Raw genomic sequence first — 6289 nt, 5'->3', positions numbered from 1 at the left:
TTTAAGATCTCTTTTTTCTTTAACTCACACTCTATGTCATTTTTTATGGAATATCTCTATCTTTATTAATTTGAATGAACTTTCAAATTATATTTATGTTGTATACGCAAGTTTTAGATATTATAAACAACAATAGTTAAAAAATATTGTCTAGAATAATTTTAAAAATGTCTAATATATTAATGACAACCGTTTTTTTTTTTAGTGTGGTTTATATTCACAATTATTGTTTTAGGAATAGACGACACCTTAAACAACAACGGTTAAAAAACTTTTGTTAAAAAAAAATACAACACCTTTTTTTTTATATTTTAAACAGCACTTTTAAGACGTTCTCGTAAATTAAAAAAATGTTGTAGTGGTAGTATGTTTTAGGAGTTGGACATTACTTCAATCTTTGTCTTGTTTACATATTATTATTAGAGAAATGATGAATACTACGACACACAGTACTAATAAAAATAAGCGAAGTGCATGAACGATTATTTTTCACTTTCTCTTTTCTTAAAGGGGGTCCATTGGATTGTACACCAAGACCAACAGTAGAGAACCTAAAATTGATGGGTGCTCCAATTTTTTTTATATAACATAATAAAAACTAAAAAAATTATTTTACTATTTTTTAATTATTAAAATTGTACTTTCTTATAAAATAATGTGTAAGTTTGATGTTCCAATATTAAAGTAAACTGGTGTTTAGTATATTTAGTCTTTTATTTCTCTCTTACTAAATAGACATCGTCGTCCTGGTCGTCTTGGATTTGCAACTGCTTAGTTCTTTTTTAGGACAAAGGAGCTTGCAACAACTTAGTTTATTCTATCCAATTGATGGTTGTTATTTTTAACTGCCTAGCTTATTATTGTTTATTTATTAATTTTTTTATATGTTATTATTATTATTATTATTATTATTATTATTATTATTATTATTATTTATATTTACTTCTTTCATGTGATTTTATTTTATTGTTTAATAAAAGACAGTTTGTGGTGGTAGAATGCACTTCACCAAAATATAGATATTATATCGCACTTTTAACATCATTTTTAATTAAATGCGTTGTTGAAATATATATTAAAAATACACAGAGGATAAGATAACATGTTTTTCAAAAGCACTCTCACAAGATCACAATATTTAGAGCATTTTTATAAAAAAAAACGATTTCATAGTGTCACAATTTTACAACTTTTTATACAAATAATAAAATCATTTTAAAGTGTTTTTTTGTAAAAAGATTGTCGTAAGATTCCTTTTTAATAAAAATTAAATTAAATTAATTTACACTACACCAAATATTTACAACGCTTTTTGAAAAGCTCTATTGTAAGCAAATAGAAATATGAAATGTACGGCATCATATTGTTTTTTCTAAGTGTTGAAAATGATTTTTCTATGGCAAGCATGCAAATGGTATGAGGTTCACTTATTTAGAGAAACCCCCGTTACATTGTTAGAAGCCCTATTGTTTTTTACTATACATACTACCTAACTAGAAGCCTCTGTTATATTGTTTTTGACTATACATAAAGTTACAACTAGAAGCCCCCATTATATTGTTTACTGTGTTTGGTTTCACCCGATTTTATATTACTTTGAATCAATATAAAATAAATGTCTAAGTAAGTTTAAAGAAGTTTCAGTTGTCCATCTTGAGACTATACTAATTGTCCATGTTACTAGTTGTCATTTTCTGGATAACTATAATGTATTTACTGCACCAAACGTATTTTTGCATTAGGTACACTCATGATATTTAAGACTCTAAAACAACTTCATTTAATTTTTGGTTTAAGTCCAGGTTACACGTTCTTATTTTTGCATTAGGAACATTGATATTCACTGCATCAGACTTACATGTTTTTATTAATACCATGCAATGACCAATCAAATTAATTCCTTTAAGTCCAGGTTTGGATGCTTGTGCAGGTTAATTTCAACACATATAAAGGTAGCACTGTTTAGATGTTTGTGCAGATTAGCTACTCTCTCTTTTAAGTCCAGGTTTGGATGCTTATGCAGATTAATTCTTCTTTCTTCTAAAGGTAGCACTGTTTCTGAACTGTTGAATTAAGCTTAGTGTCAAGTTTTGCTTAGTTTCAATTCTGCAAATATTCATTTTACTCAGTGTTAATTCCTCTCTCTTTTAAGTCTAGGTTTGGATGCTTATGCAGATTAGTTCATCTCGTCTAAAGGTAGCATTGTTTCTGACCTGTCGAATTAAGCTTAGAGTCAATTTTTGTTTAGTTTCAATTTTGCACTGTTTGGATGCTTGTGCAGATATAGACTTCAAAACACTTAATATGATGTTACAAAAACAATAATGAAATTGCAAGTTTGAAATGAAATTGCAAGATTGAAATTTTAGTTCTCCATTCACTTCCATGTAGTGTGAAACATATGTTTGATATCATGTATTCATAATATTGAAGTAGGACTATGATTTGTGTTGAAATGATGATGTTGTTAAGCATTGGAGTCAATAATAATATTAAGTTAATATGATCCATATTAGGTCAATATTTAAAGGGATTCGCAAATGAGTTTACTATTTTAATTACAAAACAAGTTGTGGAATAACATCTTAGTATCCTAAAACATTGTGCATTGTAGATAAGCGTCATTACAACACCAAAATTGTCTTATCATCCACTTCTACATGTTCAATCCATGTAATCTACAAAAAAATAAAATCATATAATTGAAGATCTTCGTTCTGAAGTTACCCATTTGATATTATTGCAAAAAATTGATTACTTAGGTTGCAACATTGAAGATGGAAGAGGTAATTCCTTAATCAAAATTATTATTATTTATTAATTTTTTTTTTAAATATGTATGGAGTGACGAAAGTTCCTTCCTAAAATAACATGTTAATACTAGTAATAATAATATTGCGGCTCAAATGATAATTGTGTCTGCGAGTTTCGAGTTGGGCTCATTATAAAAATTAAAAAAAAAACTAGGAAATAAAGGCACCTCTATGTTTACTATAAGAAAAATTAAAACTAATTCACTTTTAACATTTCTTGAGAAAGTAGTCATGTTTATATTTCTTAACACTTTTAACTTTAGGATAATGTAATTATTTTGAACTACAATTATTTTACCTAATTATACATTTGTGATAAAGTAGACAGAAAAAAAAAAGTATGAAAATGGATCGGAAATGGATGTGTATCAATCAATTGTCAAAAGAATATGAAAATAGAGTGAAAGAGTTTGTTAAGTTTGCAATGAAGAATGCAAAAGACCCAAATCGAATCATTTGTCCTTGTTTAAAATGTTGTTTTAGAAAACGTGTTAGAGCAGATCAATTGGAAGGACATTTAGTATGACATGGAATTGATCAAAGCTATACATGTTGGACAAGACATGGTGAGGAAAAAAAGAAGAAGAGATAGAACACTAATTTGGAGAATGGTGCGAAAAGAATAAGTTGTTTCTTATGCCATATAATTCATAATAATTAGATATTTTTTTATCTATATCTTGTTTAATTTATGTTATTTTATCAGTTGTAAACAAATTTGTCAACCAAAATTTTATTGTTGTAGGCAATATTGGGTGTTGTTTGTCATCAATGTCACTTCATAAATTATATATTATTTGGATCTATTGCACGGTCATTATAACAATCACTCAAAAATAAAAAATATCTTAGATACGTAAGTAATATTTATTTATTTCTTATACGTATAAATAATGTGTTTGGTTATTGCAAAATAATCATATTTATTTGATAGTGCTTTACAAGTTTTCCGCGCTCAAAGAGGGGCCACAACGTCAAAACATAAGTAAAGCAACATCACATGGGTTACAATAAAGCTTTGAAATAATAAATACATTTTACCTTAATACTTTTTAAATTTTTGTTATAGAATTTAATTATATACCTTTAAATTTTCATTTACAATCAATGCATAACTATATATTGGTGCACATGTTTTATATTACAGGGCCCTCGCCAAGATAACAACATAGACTACAAATTACGGGTATTATATTTTGCGATATTCATGAAGGAGATTGTTGTTATGAATCAAAGTATAATTCCAGAAACGGTACGTTATTTTCATTAGATTTTGATATTGATATATAAACTACATATATATTTTATTCTAACTTATTTATGTTTAAATATTATATCGCACATAGTACTTTGACAGCTCCAAGTCAACTTACCTTGAAAGGGATCTGACTAAAATCAAGGAAGACTAGTGTCAGTATGCGCTCGAACTGAGAGTTATATAATTTGATATTAGTTGTGTTTCACATTGTAAACTGCTATTGTATATTTCTGTGTAAACTTATAATTATTCTAATTAATTTATTTTATTTTTTTGTTACAATAGGGTCTTTATTGTGTTGATGATGATCTTAGAAAAATTGATGTTGCTGGAAATTGCTAGTGTCAATATGTGTTTGATGTTGATGATCTTGGAAAAACTAAATGTATAGTAGAATTAAGAGTTTGAATGAAAAAATTGTTTATTGTGTCAATATGTGTTTTGATGTAGATGATCTTGGAAAAAATAAATATATAGTAGAATATATAATTTGAATTAAAAAAATTGCTATTGTATCAATATGTGCATGATGTTGATGATTTTGGAAAAACTAAATTTACAATAGAATATAGAATTTGAATGAAATTAATAACAGGGTTTTTTGAGAAGAGTAGAACAACACAATCTTTAATCTAATAACACTCAGGGTTTTATGAAGAAAAAAAAAACGATATTAAAGACCTATAACAACACTTGTTAAAAAAGTGCTAAAAGACCTACGATAGTGTTTTTTAGAAGGAAGAAAAAACCCCTTAAGTTACCACCTACGACAACATTTTTTGAAAAAGAAAATCTATATTAATCTTTAACTTTTTTAAACCAATTATAACTATATTTAATGGCCTCGTAATTCGGAAATCTATATTAATCTTTCTAATTTAAGATAAATAATATAATTCAAAAAAAAGAAAATACAATGTGACAAAGTAATAAAAATTACAACAAAAATAATACGTTAGTCGTAATCACATCAATAAAATAAAATAAAGAAAGTGATAAAATTAAAATAAATAATTCTCATCAAAGTCTTTAACTTATTTTGTTTTATTTGAAAAGCGTCTCATATCTATATATTTCTCAATCTAATAGAATCAGTAAGAACATAACATATTTATTAAAAAAAATATTGTTGTAAGTTTTTATTTATAAAAACATACTCATGTATGTATTTGTTGAATTTAATCCATATAAACCATTAAAGGTAAAACATCACAATGTATAGTATTTATGTAGACTAGTGTCCATACAGGTACTATTGTGTCCAAATACTTGATTTTCTATTTTGTTAAAATAGGTTAATCATGAAAAATAATTTTGGTATAATTTTAATTTGGATATAAATAAATTAAATGAAATTGTAATATATAATTTTGATGTAAAAAACGAAAACACCAACAACTGTTTTAATTGATGGATAAAATTGGTTGAAACTAAAAAGTATAACTAGAAATTAAATATTGGCTATTATGACGAAAAGTGGTGGTGCGGGTAGTGATAGGCCTACATAGTCTAGCCCATAAAATCATCCATCCACCTTCGTTCATCTTCTCTATCTCTCAACCAACTCAAATTCCTTTAACCTGTTTTTGTAATAATGGACAAATCGATTCCAATTCAGTTAGAAAATAACAAATGCGTTAAAAAGAAGAAACCGAGTTTGAGGCGCCTGAAATGGAAACTCAGACGTGCCCTAATGATTGCTAGATTGATTGATGCAGAAGAAGCTGAACGCGTTGCAAAGGAGAAGATGTCGAGAGAATACGCGGTGTGGGCACGGTTCCAGACGCCTTTAGCTTTAGCCAAGATAAGGAACCGAGTATTTCATGGGTAATTATTATTATTCACTCTCGTAGTATTTTTTATTTATTTATTGTGCAATGCCTTTTCACTCTTTGATTTATTTATGCATTCAGTAAAGTCAGAAGGTGATTTTCATGAGGAGATACTGATGATGCTTTCATTTGAGGGTTTCGAGACTTTGATGAAATTGAAGACATCACCAAAGGAAATTGCTGAATATATTAACATTATTAGATGTCTGTTGCCACTGGTGTTGTGTGATGGGCTATTATTAGTATTACTATGTTTTAGGAGTTGGATCTTACTTTCTTTATGTTATTTTGTGCAACTAGCTTGGATTTGCTGCTATCTTGTTGATATTAGTTGTGTTTCACATTGTAAACTGCTATTGTATATTTCTGTGTAAACTTATAATTAT

General features: G+C 27.3%; 1 long non-coding RNA gene across 1 annotated transcript; it reads left to right on the top strand.

The window, feature by feature from the left end:
• Window positions 1-5500: 5500 nt before the first annotated feature.
• Window positions 5501-6219, top strand: LOC140918900 (uncharacterized). The gene is made up of 2 exons (XR_012161362.1): window positions 5501-5898; window positions 5985-6219. It is a non-coding gene; the product is annotated as an uncharacterized lncRNA (long non-coding RNA).
• The last annotated feature ends 70 nt before the right edge of the window (window positions 6220-6289 follow it).

The sequence above is a fragment of the Cicer arietinum genome, chromosome 7 (assembly GCF_000331145.2).
Source record: "Cicer arietinum cultivar CDC Frontier isolate Library 1 chromosome 7, Cicar.CDCFrontier_v2.0, whole genome shotgun sequence".
Lineage (NCBI taxonomy): Eukaryota > Viridiplantae > Streptophyta > Magnoliopsida > Fabales > Fabaceae > Cicer > Cicer arietinum.
Note: the sequence above shows the minus strand (reverse complement) of the source record. Positions and strands in the feature narration are given on the sequence as shown.